The sequence below is a fragment of the Rhipicephalus microplus genome, chromosome 5 (genome assembly GCF_043290135.1).
Source record: "Rhipicephalus microplus isolate Deutch F79 chromosome 5, USDA_Rmic, whole genome shotgun sequence".
NCBI lineage: Eukaryota > Metazoa > Arthropoda > Arachnida > Ixodida > Ixodidae > Rhipicephalus > Rhipicephalus microplus.
Genome location: NC_134704.1, coordinates 193,553,790 through 193,573,938, shown reverse-complemented (window position 1 = coordinate 193,573,938; position 20,149 = coordinate 193,553,790).

Genomic DNA, 20,149 nt, shown 5'->3' with positions numbered 1-20,149 from the left:
AACATAAAGATGCGAAATGGTGCGACCAACGACACGGCACGTTATTCTAGTCCTGGGGACCACTACAGCCGAAAATATGCAGGAACACGTGGTACTACAAAAAAGAGCCACTCCAGGGTGTCATAACTTTGGCATAATGATCCTTTCTTCACAAAACATAGTACCATAAAACTTTATTCTTTGTACAGTTATGGGCTTTGCCGCATGTGTAGACTGAGCAAAGTTAGGGATGACGGCTCTTCATTGCATCTGGAATCCGTACTGCAACATAATTGCTTTCATAAATTTCGTCATATAGAAAGTTGGATTGTCAACAAACACAGAACTGGATATGGTGACCAAATGTTACAATTTTGTTTACGGACTCTGTGACACAAAAAATTGTTCTCGATGTATCCACCTTGTTGCTCAAAAACTTACGTGAGATGTTTGTGTGATTGCTTGGGTTGCCGATAGTTCATAAGTTGCTTTTTTTTTCGTTATATTTGGTATTCATCAGTACCGACATTTTTCTTAGTTTTTATATGTGTAAGCAATACTTCTGGTATTTACTTCTTACGGCGTTTGTTTACTGTTTTTCTGTTATGTTCATGCATTCGATATAGGGCATGCTTTCAACTGCTGTGATCACTCAGTTTGTGAGGTGACCAAGTTCACCGCAAGCCGTGAGCTTTTTCACCTGGTCTCCTTGGAAGCTTGTTGGGCAATGAACTCAATTCAATTCAATTCAGTTGAGTCACCTAAACACCAGGACACAAGGTATAGGTCTGAATCTTACTACGCCGTCGCGAACTTTCAGAGAAGCCGCTAAGAGGATACTTCAGCCATATAGAGTCAGCTGACGATAGAGTGACATCAAATACGAAGTCATTCCCAACCGCGATTGTAGTTCCAGTCGCCGAAAGCGTTCAGCCGAAGTCATGTCCAGATGAAACCCTACTTGTCCAGCTAACGCTCGCTTGTGTTATTTGCGCCAGTACGTACATGTGCACTTTTATATGTGAAGCAACTTAGCTGCGCATCGGGACGATGCCATTTTCGGAGGGAGGCAAATGCCACGCACGTGCTGCGAGTAAGACAGAAATGTCAGGGCATTCGCACATCTACACGCTTTTATGCCGAAGTGAAGTGCTCTGGCACGCGGTAAATAAAAAGACCGACCTGATGCAGGTTTCTCAACTTGTTACATACCATTTCTGCTTTCACGTCAAGACAATAATATCAAGTCTTCATGTAGCAAGGCAAATAAAGGTCTGTAATATCTATGCTAACTCTTTTACAGCCACCGGAGTTCTCTTGTGAAAGGAACTGAACCGGTCACTGAGAATTACTCTTAATAGAAAGCAATGTTATACAAGAAAGACATTACTGACAGCAAAAATATATGAACGAAAACTATTGCTTAACGTTACGCTTTCCTTCATAGGGTTGGGTTCTCTGTCAGGCTATATGCCTTTAGCCCCAACATCTTTTTGTTTCTTGTGTCTTGTACAAGAAAGCGATAAAACAAATTTTGAAATCGAAATTGAAAACTGAATTGAGAAGAGAAGGGTCCAACTTGTCGGTAGACTTACAGTGCATTCTTTGAATGTCTAAGAGGCTAAAGAAACTACCAAAGGTACAAGGCGTTAATGTGATTTTTTGTGGCTGCCGAAAAGCTCAGGCATAATTTGGCTCCTTGAGGGAGAAATTAAGGGAGTAAAATGCAAGAATTGGGCTCATATTGTTTCGTATGTGGGGAAGAGGCTAAACACTTGCGGAAGCGCATTTCCATCGCCTGGCTCGCTTGGTTGTTCGCTCTTTGGCTACGCTTTGCCTTCCGGTGATGCTATCTTTCCGGTCGCTGTGTACCTCAATTAACCCACGTAACAAGTGGTGGAGCTGCTGGGTAGCGACAACATGAAACTTTGCAGCCGGAAACTCTGGCCAGCCTGTGCAATGCCAGGTGAAGTGCCAAATCAACCGCAGTAACGACCTGCTGTCCTGGTGCCCACATTAGTCTGCCCTGGCCCATTGCGTCAACGCGACCCACCAATCTTGAGCGGTATAGAAGAAAATGCTGTTGAAGACTGGGACGCTGAATACGATCGTCTAGGCGTGATGAACCGCTGAGATGACGCCGCAAAACTCAACTACGTGTCATTTTATTTGAGTGGCGTTACCAGCCTGTGGCACCCAAACCACCTACGTGACTTCCCGACGTGAGCTGCTTTCAAAACGCTTGTGACGGAAGTATTCAGGCGGCTTGCAGTTCGCAAGCTTCGGGCCAGCAAGGGTTGCGTGACCACGTGCAGCAGAATGTTGAAACATTCACCAGCTACATTGTAGACGTTGTCGACAAGTGTAACCACGTTGATGTTGCAATGATTGATGCCGATAAGATCAGGCACATCTTAAAAGGGATTAAAGACGATGCCTTTCATATGCTGCTGCAAAGAGCCCATCCAATGTCTGAACTTTTCAGTCTGCCAAAGTTTCAATAAGCTGCGCGAACAACGCACAGCCACGGGCCACTCTCATCCACAAGTGACTTCAATGTCAGGATTGGCTGTTGCTCCTGACAACTCATTTCTGCTGCTACGAATTAAGGATTTTGTCCGTGAAGAGGTTGCTCGCCAGCTTTCGCTGATGCCGCTTGTTCACGACCAGTCAAATTCACCGTTACAGCCCGCTCTCCAAAACATCATCAGGGACCAGGTCACCGGAGAAGGCCCGCCTTCTCTACATCAGGCTCAGACTGCTGCTCCCTGACGTACACCTAGTCGCTTCCAGGCCTGTGCTGCATGGTTGCAGCCCACGTATTCCACCCATTCACCCGCCAGTATCACCACCCGCTCCCCCAGTCGTACAGTACGCACGAGCCGACAACCCTTGGCGTACGGAAGACAACCGTCTTATTTGTTTTCATTGTTGCCTTGTTGGACATGTGGCCCGTTACTATCACTTTTGTGCCCAACCTATCTTCAACAGTGTGCGTCCACCCTGGGTCGCGTATGCGCCACGTCAACCCCACCGCAGCCATTCAGACGACTACGAATCTCATCGTACCTCCCGGACGCCACCTTCCTCTCGCCGCTCACCTTCTCCTCACCGCCACTCCCTTTCCCTTATTCACCTTCCGCGGAGCCCTGTGCGCCAGGAAAACTGAGTAGCGCAGTTAAGGAGGCGACAACTGCGGTTCCGGTTAAGTGCAGAAGGCCTCAAATTTCTACCCAAAACGTTATTGAAGTCGCTATAAAAGGAACATGGACGCTAGCCCTTGTCGACACCGGCGCTGCCCTTTCAGTGATTGATGCCCACATTTGCCGTCATATCAGAAACGTCACGACGCCTGTTTCTGGCATATCTCTCCGTACAGCTGACGCGCAGCACGTGGAGTCATCCGGTGCCTGCACAACCCGTGTCGTCATCCAGGATGTTCTTTATGGGATCGAATTTATTGGGCAGCCATCTTGTTCTCACGACTTCATATTGGGGTGGTTTTTGCTCTCTACACATCGTGCGATCATTGATTGCGCCCGCGCCGAACTCGAGTTGTTCCCTTTTTCGACAGATGTGGTCAATGACAAGGACACATGTCGAAAAATCAAAGTTTGTGCCGACCTAGTTGTGCCTGCCCAGTCTATTGTTTTTGTCTTTATCTCCTGTGACTCTGACGACGGCGGCTCGATGCTTTTCACACTGTCTGGCCTTCTAGTTTGCCACCGATCACTGCCATTACCATTTGCGTTCTCGAGTTCCATTCAGGCGCCTCTGTGATGTACATCGCCAATCCATCGCCCGAGCCAATCACTTTGCGCGACCGGGAAACCCTCGGCAAACCCGAGCCGCTGACGTCATCTTCGATATTCGGCACCATAATCGAACCAACTGATATGGCCACCATCGAGGCATCAACTCCTTGGCCACTACTGAAATCTTCTACACCAGCTATAGCCAGTGACCTTACGACGACACAGCGAGACACCGCAAAGGCACTTGGCCACACAACGACTGTTTCGCATACAGTCGACACCGGAAACCATGCAACCATTCGACAGCGTCCCTGCCGAGTATCAGTGAGTGAAAGGCGCCTTATCAATGACCAGGTGAATGACATGCTTAAACGCGGTGTCATTGAACCTTCCAATAGTCTCTGGGCATCACCTGTGTTTTTGTTCGAAAAAAATGGCACAATAAGATTTTGCGTCGATAATCACCGACTTAACAAGATTACCCGAAAGGATGTGTACCCATAGTCACGAATTGATGACGCACTCGACTATTGCAAGGAGCGCAGTTCTTTTCTTCCTTCGATATCCGCTCTGGCTATTGGAAGTTGCACATGGCTGAGATTGACTGCTCTTAAACCGCGTTTGCAACAGCACATGGATTGCACGAATTTATTGTAATGCCATTCGGTCTCTGTAACGCGCCCGCCACCTTTGAACGCTTGATGGATGGCATCATACACACGGCCTCAAGTGGCGCACTTGCCTCTGCTATTTAGGTGATATTGTCATGTTTGCGCTAAACTTCCAAAGACATCTACAACTGTTGCATCAAGGTTTGACCTGTGGCCCCACCGCGGTGGTCTTGTGGCTAAGGTATTCGGATGCTGAACTGTAGGTCATGGGATTGAATCCCGGCTGCGTGGCTGCGTTTCCGATGGAGGTGGAAATGTTGTTGGCCCGTGTGCTCAGATTTGTGTGCACGTTAAAGAACCCCAGGTGGTCAAAATTTCCGGAGCCCTCCACTATGGCGTCTCTCATATTCATATGGTGGTTTTGGGACGTTATCAACCACATATTATCATCAAGTTATGACCTCTGTCTGAAATGCCAGTCTCAAGCTTAACTCAAAAATGTGCCTAATCATCGCTAAAGAACTAACTATACTAGACCACGTCGTCTCCAAAGAAGGCATTTTTTCCGATCACGTTAAAGTTCGCGCCGTATCCGAGTTCCCGAAGCCCACTAAACTGAAAGCACTTCGCACCTTCATTGGCCTAAGCTCCTATTTTCGACGCTTCGTTCGAAACTTTGCTACTGTCATCGCCCCTCTCATTGCACTCTCCCAAGGCGACAACAAACTATCTACCTGCTCCACTGCGGTGGTCTAGTGGCTAAGGTTATCGGTTGCTGACCCGCAGGTCACGGGATTGAATTCCGGCGGTGGCGGCCGCATTAACAATGAAGGCGAAAATGTTGTAGGCACGTGTGCTCAGATTTGGCTGCACGTTAAAGAACCCCAGGTGGTGGAAATTTCCGGCGCCGTTCACTACGGCATCTCTCATAATCATATCGTGCTTTTGGGACGTGAAACACCCAAAATCAATCATCAATGAACTATCTACCTGATAAGAAGTTTGTGACGATGCGTTTACGAGACTTCGAAGGCTGCTTACGTCTCCACCAATTTTGCGCCACTTCGCTCCGACCGCACGCACAGAAATTTACACTGATGCTAGTGGTGTCAGCCTTGGTGCTGTGCTCACACAACGTGACGATGCCAACGCCGAATACGTGGTTACATATCCCAGTCGTGCTCTCACAAAATCTGAGACCAATAACGCTGCAACCGAAAAAGAATGCCTGGCCATCATATGGGCTCTACAGAAGTTTCGCCCCTATCTTTACGGCCGTCCTTTTGACGTCATGAAATCACCGCGTTCTCTGTTGGTTATGAAACCTCAAGAAACCGTCAGGTCACCTCGCTTGGCGGGCACTCCGACACCACAAATACAATATTATTGCTGTATATTGGTCTGGCCAACAAAAATTTCATGCTGACTCCCTGTCACGCTTCCCACTCATTTCAGACGCCAACGCATCTAGTCACAATCACGATATTTCGCTGCTTGACATCTCGAATATGGCCTTGGAGCAACGAAATTTCCCATTAATCGCCACAATTCTAAACTTTTTGTCAAGCCCCCTAACCACCTCGGCTCCAAGACCGCTACGCCGCCAGGTGCAGCATTACGTTATCCGCGATGGTCTTTTACACCACCTTGGCTACCACAACGGTAGCCTTATATGGTTATCCGTCATGCCCCGCCATCTTCGTCGTGATCTATGCTCCACTTTCCACAATGACCCTAAGTGTGGCAATGGCGGTGCGTTCAAGATGAACACGTGCCTTCGCCTACGCGAATATAAGCACGCACTGTACAGCTCCGTCTGCAAATACGTCCACTCATGCCTCGCCTGCTAACGACGCAAACCAGTCTCGCACTTCTCCACAGCACCTCTCCAGCCGCTTACCTGCCTAGCCCACCCATATGATCGCATCGGCATTGACTTGTACGGTCCTCTCCCATGCACTGCCTCTGGCAACCGCTGGTTTGTCATCGCCGTAGATCACTTGAAAGATACGCCAAAACCGCTGCATTACATGCCGCAACAGCCAAAGACGTTTCCTCGTTTATTCTACGCAGCTTTGTTCACCGCCATGGAGCCCCTCGTGAATTGCTCAGTGATCGCGGCCGTGTATTTCTCTCAGACGTGTTGCAATCCCTCCTATCCGAATGCAGAATTATTCACCGTGGCACTACCGCATATCACCCACAGACAAATGGATGAACGGAATGCGGAATGCTTTAACAGAACTGTGGGTGACATGCGTCACACCACTGCAATTGGGATCTTGTTCTCCCGTTTGTCACGTTCATATATATATATATATATATATATATATATATATATATATATATATATATATATATATATATATATATATATACAACACCGCCCCTCAAGCCTGAGGTTGCTGAGGAGGTCTTTAGCTGAGGTTGCGGCTTGAAGTCGCAAAATATTGTTCATACCGCTGGACTCTGCTGTAAAATGTAGCACGCAGCTTGTCGGACACCAGTCAGCTAGGCGGCAGTAGATGATGCCTGGTGTTTTATTTTGAAGCGTTGAGTGATTTTAATGGTAGGCGCAGTGAAAGTACTGCTGAGGAGGTCTGCGTGATACAGCCATCTGGAAAGATAGGCACTGTATATCCGTACATATAGGGATTGTACGGCAAAGCGAAACGCCTAAGTCCAGCAGGTGTTATTTTTTACACTTTTGTTATTCATGGGATTGAAAGTCGCAAGATAGGCTCAAGTATCGTTCAGACTGGCATGTTGGAAATCACTTGTGGTGCATGATTCGAAAGCAGCAGATCTCGGTGTGACATAACAGCTTCTGAGTATGAAGCAATGGGTCGTGTGTTCAAGGCGTCTGCCAGTGGATGCTCTCGATGCCTTGTCATTATCCTCAGAAGTACTCGTAGTGGCTCGTGCTGAATATAAACACTTGTTGGACAAGCACATGCTTTTGCAATAGTACCGCTTGTAAAAGTACAATAAGGTACTCTTGGGCAAATTCTTAGGCCACGCGCTTGAGCTCCCTTGAGTGTACGTACAGCAGATGTGCAAATACGAGAGAGAACAGGAGCACTGTAGCAAAAATACTCAACTAAATGGGCCTGGTGTAGCTGCAGTAGAGATGATTTCGACGGTCCCCATGATTATCTAGTCATATGACGAATGACCTGAACAAAGCTGTCTAGTTTTTTCCTTAGTGATGAGATATCCTTAGACCAAGACAAATCACGATCGATAATAACTATGAGGAATTTGTGAGGAGTTGCCACGTTATATTCCTATCGGTCACCATGAGGTAGCAAGCCATGGACTTTCTCGTGAATGGCAGGGTTGCACTTTTCGTCGGTGACAGTTGCAGTCCGCAGGTATTGAGGTATGCAGACGTTGTCGATACCACACGTTGTAGCTTTTTGTTCTTGCAAACGTTTTAGACTCATGGTCCAAATTCAAATGTAACCTGTGTAGACCGACACTGAAACTTCGACTCTCTGTTTAACGAGTTTCTCAATGAGGCCAAAAATTACAATATTAAATATTGTTTGGCTCAGGACTCCACTATAAGGCACGACCTATTAGGCGGTATGCTTAATTCAGTCACCACCGGCAGCACAGATAGTTCGTTTTTGAAGATAGCTGGCTATTTAATGATGCATGCGACCGCCAAGGACATAGTCTTCAAGAGCATTCGAAGATGATGGAGGCAAGGCATATCGATAGTAGTAGTAGCGCATCCGTGAGCGAACCACCACTTGGGTTGCATAAATATTACATCAAATTCATCGAAAGTTATCTTTCACAGACACTCACATCTGCGCCAGATTTACAGGTCAACCGAATGCTTGCGAATACGGAGGTAATATTTCGTGCCTTGTACTTTTTCGCCGTTGTGCGCACCTTGAGTAGACAGTAAAGACATTTTTACTGACCTACTTTCCTTTTGTTTCCGTGTATGCATGTCCTGTCTTTTCGGAAAGTTTCAGTTTGGCCGTGTAATCTGCTGAAGTGAAGAGTTTGTAGTATTCAAGGCAAACACCAAGACAACAATTACTTTTGCTGTTTTGTCATTCTTCAACTTGACAGTGAATAAGTTCCAATCAATGTTGTCTACAATGAAGTCACCAGCTAAAATAGTTTATGCCCTATTTTTACTTGAATGGTCATATATTTTCTGAATAATTGAGACCACTGCATTCAAAGGAAGGTGTCCTCTAAACAAAACCAATAACATCCGTAGCACTTCCATGATAACTTTGGAGAAACGAGCGCCGACGTTAAGTTGGGAACGTTCATGTTGGGTATGCTAATGTCAATAGCTAAAGTACTTGGACCTCTTTGTTTTACATGAATAATCACACAATTTTGTAAACGATTGTGATCACTGAATTCCGAAGTAGGTGACATGTAAACCACACCAATAACGTCCTTGTGATTTCCGTGTTATGCTTTGGAGGGAAGAGCGTTAACATTAGGTTGAGTACATTCCTGTTGGTTACGTTAATGTTAGCAGCTAAATATTTGGATCTTGTTGTTTAACGTGAATGATCACATACTTTTTTTGTAGTTCAATGTTATCACTGCATTCCAAGATGAGTGACTTGTAAGCAACACCAATAACGGCCTTAACATTTCCGTTATAGGTATTCCGGAAAAGAGCTTTTATGTTAGGTAATAGAGGCTTACTAATGACATTCGAAGAATTTTGAACATCACGTCAGCTACCCTCTTGCTCCACAATCCTTTCTAAATATATTGAAGCCTACTGACCCAAATTCACTAATAAAGATCAAATCGTTTAGCGAAGATGCTATTACAAGAAAACTTGGATCGTGAGAACTATAATACCTATGGGTCGTTCACATATTCAATGATCGATGTTTAAGCAGCACTGTGATGCAAAATAGTCTTCTTCATGTCATTTACTTCAGTTGTTATTTTGCGAAGCTGGAAATCTGTTTTGTTTGATGTTAATTCTTTTATCCAAACTAGGGATTAGTTTTGGTTGGATTGAATACTTGCTACACTAGCACTAGTTTTATTTTGGCCACCCAGTAGCTGCATCAGCACAACTTGATCAGGCGCACCGGGTTTCGACTCAATATCAATAAATACCGAGAAACTTGTGATGAGAGAAACGGGTGCATTTATGCATGTAAGAAAAAAGAGCAGAGCAGCAGCAAGTTAAACCGTCAAATAATGTGGCAGAAGTGACATAATTCGTACGCGAATCAGTATTGGAAATAAAAAATGTTGCTCATCGTTCGGTCCAGTTTGCTGAAGCCCGGCCGCTCGTGAAAAACACTGGTTTGCAGCTTTTTATATGAAGTCACTGTGATAAAACATCACTGAGAAGCTGCCCCATCGATATTGAAACGGGAAAGTTCTTTTTTAGGTAGTGGTAATGGAATTGTGTTCGATGTATTCGAAGGTATCAAACGCTTTATATCTTGTTCTTTTGAGAAGTGCTATTACCTAGAGGGACAGTCAGGCAATTTTTCGAATTCGCGCCAGAACAGTGACAACTGTTTCATACCATGTTTATGCTTGTTACGAATAACCCATATGGCAACCTATCTTCAGTCATTTTGAGCTTTACGAAAAAAGTCACAGTTTCGTCTTAAGGGCGAATAAACTATAGCAATAGCAATAACTTGCTGTGTAATGCTGAGAAATGCAAGCAGATAGAAAATTGCAGTGCGCTGCTCACGCCCAAATGACGCACGAGAACAGCACACAGGAATAGGGCTAACCATCGACGTTTACATTTCAATGCTTAACTTACTTTTTAAACAAAGAAGTCACAGTTTCGCCACAGGGGCGAAACAATGATTTTGATAGCAATAACTTTGATTGTAACGCTCAGAACAGTTTGCAGATCAAAACGTGCAGCGCGCTTCTCACGCACAAAGGACGCATGAAAACAGCACACAAAGGATGGTATATAACTAACAACGCTTACAACTGCACACTTAACGCCTTATTTAAGCAAAAACAACGCAGGAAACGTAACCACGGGTACATTTATGAGGGCGAACTAACAGTGTCCCAGTTTTTACTTCGATGTGTTTGAAAAGTGTGCTCTTTTTGCAAACGGAGCATGCCTAAAGAGCGAAGTTGACCTTTGCAGCCCGAACAACTAACGAAATCATTTTGTTGAAAGGCCAACGCACAAGATTATCCCCACCAAAGAATAAGCACGAGCGCACAAGCACCTAGTCCCCCTTCCGCCGCTCCCATGCGTGTGCAAAGTACGTGTGGGTGATAAGCAAGCCTTGGTGCATTTCGATGAGCAGGGAGCAGAGTGCGGACGCCTTTTTTTCTTTCTTGAATTTTCCTATATTTAGATATGTATATGTGATACGTATGGCGTATGAGCCTGGCAACGCTTCCCAGTCATCATAGCGTCAACAAGTCGAAAGAATGAGGACCTACTATCTCCTTCATCAGTCACTCATCTTTGACGCTATGCCCCACAAGACGCCCTGACCATACATCGACTATCATATCATTTAGCACACCAGCAGCATGCGACCAGCAGCATGCCAGAACCATCGGACGACATTGAAATCTCCAAGTACACCGGATCAGTGGACGACGGACGCGTACAAGACTAGTTTAACCTATTCGATCTCCATGCCGCCACTGCATCCTGGTCGAAACGGGAGATGGTCAAAAATTCTGTGACTATGCAACCAGTGAAGAATTGAAATTTTACCTCACCCATGTATTCTACAGCTACGAATCTTGGCAAAAACCAAGGTAGAAGTGGTCGTCTGATTTAAATAATAGAGATACTACGACGAAGACTCGCTTACAATGCGCTACCTCAGGGCAATCGAACTCAGTTGTCACAATCCCCAGCAGTCTTCACGCATTAGAACCTCCAAAACAAGCCGGACATTCCCTTTCCAAAAAAAGGAATAAAAATCCACTCACTCAAAGACATTCAGATCTGTTTTCACGAGGGGTTAATCTTTCATTGCGTTTTGCTGCGGCAAAACATTTGACTGTTACGTCATTACTGCACGATAGGACTCGTATTAAGGAACCACCCAGTGCACTGCGCTGCCGGTTTTGAACACTTGGCCCACCACCTAGTTCACTTAACTCTTCGGTTGCTCACTTCGTCCACCTCACGCCTCACACGCTCACTATGGTCAGGATAGAGTTGAGGAACTCCGAACATAGTTAGCCAAGCCTGGGGCCTACCATCCAAATTCATGCTTCACAACAGCTGAACTTGAAAGCTGCGCGGACAGAAAATATTCCTGAGCAAAATCCGACCAAACTAAGCCTTAGTCTGGGTCACCGTCGAGTCCCCAGCAATGTTAGAGTCCAACCGACCCAACAAGCTCGAAAGGATGAACTCTCAAGCACTGCCCTGTTCCAGAAACATCCAGTACGAATGGCGTTGCAAGAGCCTCCAAAGACCTTCCTGTCAATTCTGGTGCACAACTATCGTATTCTTTCGAGAATCATGCCAACCAAACGACTACCAATTATTTATTGGTCACATAACTATCAAAGAAAAGCAGGCTCGTGTTACTAAAAATACCACCTCATCTGATTCCGCAACATTAGCAGTGTCATCAAGAACTCAATGGACTTGAGAAAGTACTGCAGTTACATCAAGCACAATGATGAACTAAATTGAGATCACAAGCATATTTGCGGCTTAAGTATGATTGTCAGAAACGACACCAAAAAAAGGAAAGACAAAGTCAACATCTGAGCCATCTTCATAAAAAGAAACGTCACGGCACTCCTCTGAACCAGATTTGAAGGCATCGTGTACGGTGCTACTAACAGAGACACCACTACAGAAAACTACAAAACAGGTTGAACGCTACCACTTGTAAAATGCAGGATTACAGACATCGTACCATCAAGATCGGTTCTCGCACACGTGAGCTGGGAGCAATGCTTCTGTCTCAGCCACAACACAGAATACAGTGCCCACAATAGAAAATTCGGCGCCTAAGGCATCCGACCTTGAAATGCTAGAAGGACATCCAACGTTATTCGTTCGTCGCAACTGCTCAAGTCGTGTTAAGGTCAGTGCAGTTTTGCAGGATGCGGTTATCTTCTCCAGAACGGCAGAGTGAGCCTCACCCACCATAACGCCTGCGTTAACCGGACTAATCAAAGTAGAGTATTGGGCCATTTGGTGATACATGATCTAAGTGCACTACGTGGTATAAAACACAGACAAAAAAGAGACAAGGACAAGCGCAAACTACTGTTGCACTCTCCCCTGAAGTCTTTGAAAGCTTACGCAACTCTCCTGGACCGTAGAAGCAATTGTGAATTTTGACGTTTATGAATTTTAACCTCTACATGTTTACTTTTACATGCGGAGCATTTTATACTAAGAGCTAGTCATGCGCCGTCGCCATCCGCAGCCTCCACTCCTCCTCCGCCAGCCATCTGTGTATCCCTTCCTTTCAACACAGCGCTTGCTGCGCTCGCTTCTCCTCTCCACGCGCCGCGTGACCTTTAGTTTTACATGCGCCAGCTGTATGCTAACACGCGCATGCGCAGGCCGGGGCCGGCACTCGCCATAAATAACCAAGTGTCGGGGCGAGCCGCACTTTGTTGGTTGGTTTGTGCGGTCGCTCCATGTCCAATGTCACTGGTGAAAATGTATGCTAACTAATCCGCAAGCACACTTACTGACGTCTCTTCCAATAGCATCAGCCAATGTGTTGGTGGAACCGAAAGAAAGCAATTCCGAAGACACTTCGTCCGCAGACAAGGCGGCGCTGAGAAGAGCTCGCGATGCGGAACGCAAACATCGGCGTCGAGCGGAAGATTCCCAGCTCCGAGAACGTGAACCAGCTGCGAGTCGTCAGCGTCGAGCGGAGGATCCCCAACGGGAAGCAGCTGCGATACGTCAACGTCGAGCAGAAAATTCCCAGCTTCGAGAACGCGAAGCCACTCCGAGGCGTAAGCATCGGTGAGAGAATCCGGACGGTGAAGACGCGTGCAAGTGTCGACGCCGCGAGGCCGATCTCAATGCCGCCCGCGAGCGCGAGCACACCACAATAGCGGCGTGGTGAGCCAAGCAGTACGCCACGCCCAACGCTCGCTTCAAGCGCGACTTCCTCGACCGGAGCATCGGACACAGCTGCAAGGTGTGTGATCGACTTGGGTTCACCAACAACCTGACGCGGATCGGCAACATTCAGAATGAACTGCATCGTTCCAAAGCGTTGTCGGTTCTTTGCGATGCGTTTGGAAGTGACGCCGACAAATTTTCCGACTACGTCGCGTGTGCCACATGCAAGCAGTCGTTAATTGCCGGTAGAATTCCATCGCTCAGCGTGAGTTACGGATACCGCTACCCGCCCCGACTGGAATATGTACCAGAGTTGAACGCTGTCGAAGAACGCCTCATGGCTCCTCGACTCTCATTTATGAGTATACAATGCTTGAATCACGGCAACGAACAGTACGAAATCAAGGGCCAGGTAGTGAACGTATGGTGGTTTTGGGACGTTAAATTCCGCGTATCAACCAATCAATCAAACATTCAAAATACCCAAAGCGTCTCATCAATAAACATCGTCTTTCGCAGTATACGTGCGTGCGTGTTCCCTCTTGTTCACTCATAACGCACGCGCATGTCGCAAATTACAAACCACATTTATTGCATTTCAACATATATGCTGCGCATGCTAACCAGTGTTTCCAATCGGGAAACTGCGGTCATTATTTTCTTGTTCGTTATCCATGCCTTCTTTCGCGGGTAGGGGGAACCATGTGATGTATGAAGCGATGGTAGTAGATGCAGAGAAGGAAGAAGTCACATTAGAATAAACATGGTGTATGAGCCGGTCAACGTCTCCTAGTCTTCATAGCGTCACATGTACATATACCGTGCATGACGGCAGCTTTGGTAGTGATAAAACCAGCCGAGACTGTCCATATATTTGTCATTGCAAGAAAATGGGCGGTGTTCGAATAACTCGCTTCATGTGAACGCCCCGTGCATTGTTGGCAGCTCTAACTTCTTTTGTCTTATTCGCCACTAACTGAATGGTTCGTGGCTGTAGATATAAGATTTTGTAAGTGTCAATTCTTTAAACTTATAAACGAAGATATTTGGTGCACGATCACGATCACTTTCTGCAAATGTTTTTAGTGAAAAAACTTTAGTGTATTCAAAGGGGCATAGTTTTATATTCTGCTGCGTTTTCATTTCATATGCAATTATGCTTCCGATCCAAAATCTCAACCCAAAAGTCAATGAGCCTTAACTTTTTTTTGTCAAGCTGGAGACATCTTCTTATATGAATCGCAAACTGCGAAAGCATGAAGGAGCGAACAAGAATGCGAGACGGCAAATAGCATAGAGTTCGCAGTGTTGGCCTTTGAGAATAAACCCGCCTGTGCACTTTTTGCAGACGTGCATTCCTACGATGGCTTTATCGACACTTGTGCTACCCCACTCAGAAAGCAAGCACTTTCCCGTAGACGTGTGGTACGTTCCTTGTGCATACCTCTGTACCAGGATGTCAAAGTAGTTCTCAAGTTACAAACAGCTCACAGTCAGTACCCGTTCCTTTGTTTTTCCGTTCTTAAACAACATATACGCCACTCGTCCATTGCGAGCCGGCTAGCCCCGAACGAAGCCATAATGTAGCAGGTGCACTTTCGGGTAACAAAAAATTGCAACAAACCTTTCTCACTGATTATTGTAAAAAAGCTGGGTATATAGAAATATTGCTTTATAAGTATTATTTTTATTTGCCATTTTTCACGGCTTCTGGTTAACTTAAAGGCATTTATAATGGTGTGCCAGTTTTCGCGTGATCGTCGTGAGATTTCTGTGGCTTCGTTGCAGATGCGGTGGACTGACTTTCTGAACACAATTCTACGCGATGCCCAGGTGACCCTTGAGAAGAATGACCGCATCATCCTCTCGAATAGGCAGTACCTGTTGCGTCTTCGGAATATTCTCGCGAAAGAGAAGCCGTAAGCGTGCATGCCTTCCTAAAATTTCTTACTTTATGCAAGTTTCATTCATTATTGACTCGCAAGTGATTAACATTGTGCGGTTTAAAAAAGCGAGTGTTCGGCTTTTAAGTTTATGCAAAGACATACTGTTTTTTATTGGTAGAAAGTTTTTTCATATTATAAGAAAACATGCCTACAGCCAGCATCTAAGCCAACGCTTTCCTCACGCTGCCGAAAGCTTACGCTTCGAACGCCGAGCCCAGCAACATCTTATGGACCTGTCTCACAGCTACTCACACAATGAAACGCAGCACAATTCTTACATTTACAAGCTGAGCAGTATGCTGTTCGGCCCATTCCAGAAAACCGGCTGCGTGCTGAAGGCGCCGTCAGAATTTAGGGAGCATGGCTGCCACCTCCGCAAGGGGCTGTGGAGGGGCCCGTCTGCTGCCCCCTCCCCACCACCTTTGGGCCCAGCAAGGGCCCTTCAATAAAGTTTTACTGTTTCTCTTTGTCGTCAATGTGCTTTACATCTGCACACCGCTCCTACTTGAATTGTGCCGGAAGTCACGTTGATATTTTCGCAGATACTTTATTTCATCGCGAATACTTTTTTATTTGCCCCGTAATATTTCGTTAAGCTAAAATATGAGCCAAATAATTCGAAGAAAATTATTGTCTTGCAGCTGTCTTTCTCAGTGTTGTGGAAAATCTGATGTGCTCAGGTAGCTCTGTCATGGCAATACAAAAACGAATAGTTAGGGCAATAGTTGGTGCTTAGAATATGCTTGTTTTTATGAATTCAGCCTTGTGCTTTGGCGAGTAAGGTCAGGTAGTGAAATAAATGGTAAATTAAATTTAAAAATTCACCAATTTTTTAACTCTTACTTCAATACCTCCTCCAGCAAATTTTTTTCAGGTGGTTTATCTTGCAATAATTACCATAGCACCTTTAACTATTTCTGCAAAATCTTGCGTTTAAAAAACACTGCAACATGTAGTGTGCACCAACATGGTTTATCACTTTCTCGTTGTATTTTCATGAAGTGGTAAATCTCTAAATATTGTCACTGAACGACGGCAAAAATACATGAATATTAAAATTTTTTCTGCTTTATGCAGGCTAGTTACTACTCTACTTCGTTTAAAAGAAATTACCGCTGCCTTTGGGTTCTGCTTTGCCCATGATGTTGTTATATTGTTGCTTACAATATGTACTGTACGTGCTTCTGCTGTGCGGTGATATCGAGACAAATTCAGTTGACAACGTAGAAAAAATGCTGCAAGAACTACCAGCAGGACAAGCCAAACTGGATGGAGAAATAGCGACTCTTAGAACGCAGCAAAACAATATGAAACAGATTTTCTCTGATTGAGTCTGTAGGCTCACTTACTTAGAAAAGTGTGCCGCTCATGTTGATGATCCTGAACGAACCGTAAAATCTCTACAACCTGATATTGTGGACTTGGAGAACAGGAGTAGGTGTTCCAGATTGGTGATTTTCGACATCCGAGAACAAGCCGGTAGAAAAGAAACCAACGTTCTTACCAATATATTTTCCGAGAGAACAAAATGTAAATTGCAGTTAGTATAGAAGAATTCATCGTCTGGGTAATCCAGGTAAAACAAGACCAGTAACCTTTTTCTCAGGGCTTCTATGAAAGACGTGATGTTCTAAAGAACGTCGACAAGCTCAGATCGACATGTCTTACCGTACAAGCCGATTACTCGCGTGAAACACTACAACATGTGCATTGCTAAGGGATAGTGCAAAAGTAGAAATAAATTAAGGCAACAGTTACTTCTATAAACTAGAAACTTCGAGTCGATAATAATTATGTTATATGAAGCGATACCACTAGGACAGGGTTAAAATTTATAACTATCACAGCACTACTAAAAAGGACTCCCTTCCACTACCCCGTGACTTCCGAATTTTAAATATAACTCGCGAACTGTTCCTAATAAAACTGATAAGATTGACGTAGTTAATTTTGGGTATAATACGCACGTGGTCCTCACCCCTGAAATTCGGAGGCTTGACACAGTAGACGATAGGGACCTTTTTTTTCTGATAATTCTGCTTTCAGATGGGACAGGCACATTAGGGGCGGTGGTGCATGCTGTCTTTGTGAGGTAGAATATTACTGTGGTTCCACTACGTCAAGCAGCTAATCCTGAAGTGCTTTCTTTTAAACTTTTATGTCGTAATACGTCTTTTCTATTTCCGGTTTATCGAGCCCCTCATTCCACTCCACCATTTTACAAGATATGCATCAACACAACCTTTGTGCATATACTTTTTTAATTAGCGATTTCAATCTACCGGACATTGCATAGAATCATGATAATTATCACGCCGATGTAAGGGTAAATAATGAACATTTACACCAGTATATTTTAATGCAGAACCTACAGCAGGTGGTTACTGAGCCCACACGAATTCGCGCTGCTTCTGCTTCAACACTTGACCTTATAAGTATTAGCCATACTTTTCTTGCTGTTTCCGTTGAACAAAACACTTCTGATAACAAACTTGTTGCTTTTCTCTGCACCTTGAATCTACCCAAGCCTCCTAGTTGTAAAAATATTATTGTAATATATAAATCAGGCACCATTGATGGGACAGTACTAGATTACGTTGATGATCGCCTCCTGAAGTGCTTTTGGAGGGGCGAACTTAGAGTATTTGTATGTTCTGTATCGAAAACTTTACATTAAACACAACTAAACATTTTTTAGGTTTATTCTCTAGAGGACGCGTGAGATAGTGTATGGAAAGAGAAACGGCAAGCGTTTGCGACAGCAGTGTATTTCTGGTGATGTGTTAGTACCATATAAAGCTAAACATAACAAAACTGCTGGAGCAGCTCAACTACATTACTTTCAGTTTACCCAGCCGAACTTTATCTGGACGGCTCCCAGTAAGTTTTGGGATTTTCTCAGCAAACAAAGTAACCAATAGACCATATTATTCAGGAGAGCAATCCTGTTGTCACTAAAGAAGAGAACGCTTGTCACTTCAATGCTTACTTTATTTGTGTACTTTAAGTTCACTTGTTTCTCGTTGAGTCAATAACACTGCATGTGAACGAAGGCTATAGTTTTGCTTCTTTGGCTGGCGTCTTTTTTATTCTCTTTAAAAAAAAACAATGTCACCACCCAGGCCTGAGAACTTACCAAACGCGTTTCTTCAAAGGTATTCCAAAATGCTAAGACATGTTCTTGTTATCATTGTTCGTCGATCACTTTATTCAGCTGCGCTTCCAAACGACTGGCTAAATCGAGTCGCATCATTCTGACTGTAATAAAACGCGATTCTTTATTAGTGAAACTACTGCCTCATATTAGAAACCTACTCTTGTTGTAAACTTTTAAAACACACTATCACTAACAAAATCACACGGTTTCATACGATCAAGCAATTTTTACTCCTATGCACGATGGTAACCTAATTACCTACTCTTATTCAGAGTCTAACTAACGTTATCGACAAATCACGAGAAACTTGCATCTTCTTCTTGTATTGTAAGAAAGCGTTCGATCTCGTGTTACACGTCAAACTAATCAGCAATCTTTTTCATCTGCACGTTTCCTCATACTTAGCAAATTGAATTCCCGCTTACCTCACTAACCATTAGAAACTTCATTGTAACAGATAATTGCTCTTCGAGTAACCTTCCAGCATCTTCTGGTGTTCCCAAGGAAGTGTTGGATGACCTTTAATATTCACCATATATATTAATGCCATTTTTTACTCTATTTGAACTTGTTCAGATAAAGGTATTCGCCGATGAGTATTTTTTTTAACAAAATCACCTGTCAGCCAGACCAGGTTACCTTAAAATTCCAGCCTTCTAAATATTTTACAATTGTGTGAACACTGGTATATGCAGATAAGCTTAATATTTATGAAACAGTATTCATGAAAATCTCGTAAAAATTATATTGTTTCCCTTCACTTATAAGCTAGCATCTATGCCATTTACAAGAAGTTGACGAATATAAATACTTAGGTGTCATAATAACAAATAACCCCAGTTGGAACTACCACATCTCTCACCTTTGCATTGCGACTCAGCTTTCAAAGAACACTGCTACCTCAAACACATGTTACAACACGCTCCTGCCGAAACCTGTCTAAGAGCTTATAGTTCTTTTGTACGTCCTAAGCTTGATTAGGGAACAATCCTATGGAATCCTTAAGCTACAAGTGACATCAGTGCGCTGAAAAGGATCCAACAAACAGCAATAAGGTTTATCTCATTTAAACATCGTTCCAGTGACTCTCCACGTGCCTTTATGACCCAACACAACATTTAGTCCTTGCGACTAAGAAAAAAATTCACATGCCAAATATTGTTTTTACTACTGTATAATATTGAGTTGTTTATTTCTTCGGAATTTCGTATTATGCAACTCACTGTTCGCCAAACAAGACATCGCCAGTTTGCAACATCAACGCCTTACAATATTAAACCAACATATTTAGGCATTTCTTTTTTCTCGAACAGTAGCACACTGGAACAGCCTACCGCTTAGTGCACTTAGCAACAACTACTCTATCACATTAATTACATTCTAAACCAAGCCTTTGCTGCTTCAAAATAGTTTTCTTGCAAATGCTTTTTATAGATATCCTTGCACATTGATTAGATAGATCTGTGTTGTTCATCTTGTCATTCTAGTATAAAAGTCTCGGTGATTGCACACTTTTTGCTGTTTGTACATTTTCCCTCTTGCCTGGATCTTTTCTAGGCCTACAATAATTACTCATAACATAAAAATTCAAAAAGGACGTATTAGAACTACAAGCGCGTTTCCTAGATATCGTGTGA